Below are 234 nucleotides of genomic sequence, written 5' to 3' on the forward strand. Positions count from 1 at the left end.
CAATCTACATTATATGAAATTCGTATATTGTACGTGTGTGAAAAACGTTCATACGAAACAGAGTACGGGGAGAAGTATTTTCTTGTCAGTTGTTTGAAAAGTAAAGATGATTATGAGGACCAAAGTGATAGCATATCTCATTCGTTCTTAAGCTTAAGCATAATTAATTGGATGAAATTAGATAATATTTGTATGTTACGTGAAGCGTTCGAAGCTCTCAAATAAGCCTACCCG

General features: G+C 33.8%; 1 protein-coding gene across 1 annotated transcript in view; it reads right to left on the reverse strand.

Moving 5' to 3' along the window:
• The window catches only part of LOC119594508, a 95,684-nt gene that overhangs the window by 2,684 nt on the left and 92,766 nt on the right, over nt 1–234 (reverse strand). The gene's annotated exons all lie outside the window — the stretch shown is intronic.

This window comes from Penaeus monodon, chromosome 34 (assembly GCF_015228065.2).
Source record: "Penaeus monodon isolate SGIC_2016 chromosome 34, NSTDA_Pmon_1, whole genome shotgun sequence".
In the NCBI taxonomy this organism is placed as follows: Eukaryota; Metazoa; Arthropoda; class Malacostraca; order Decapoda; family Penaeidae; genus Penaeus; species Penaeus monodon.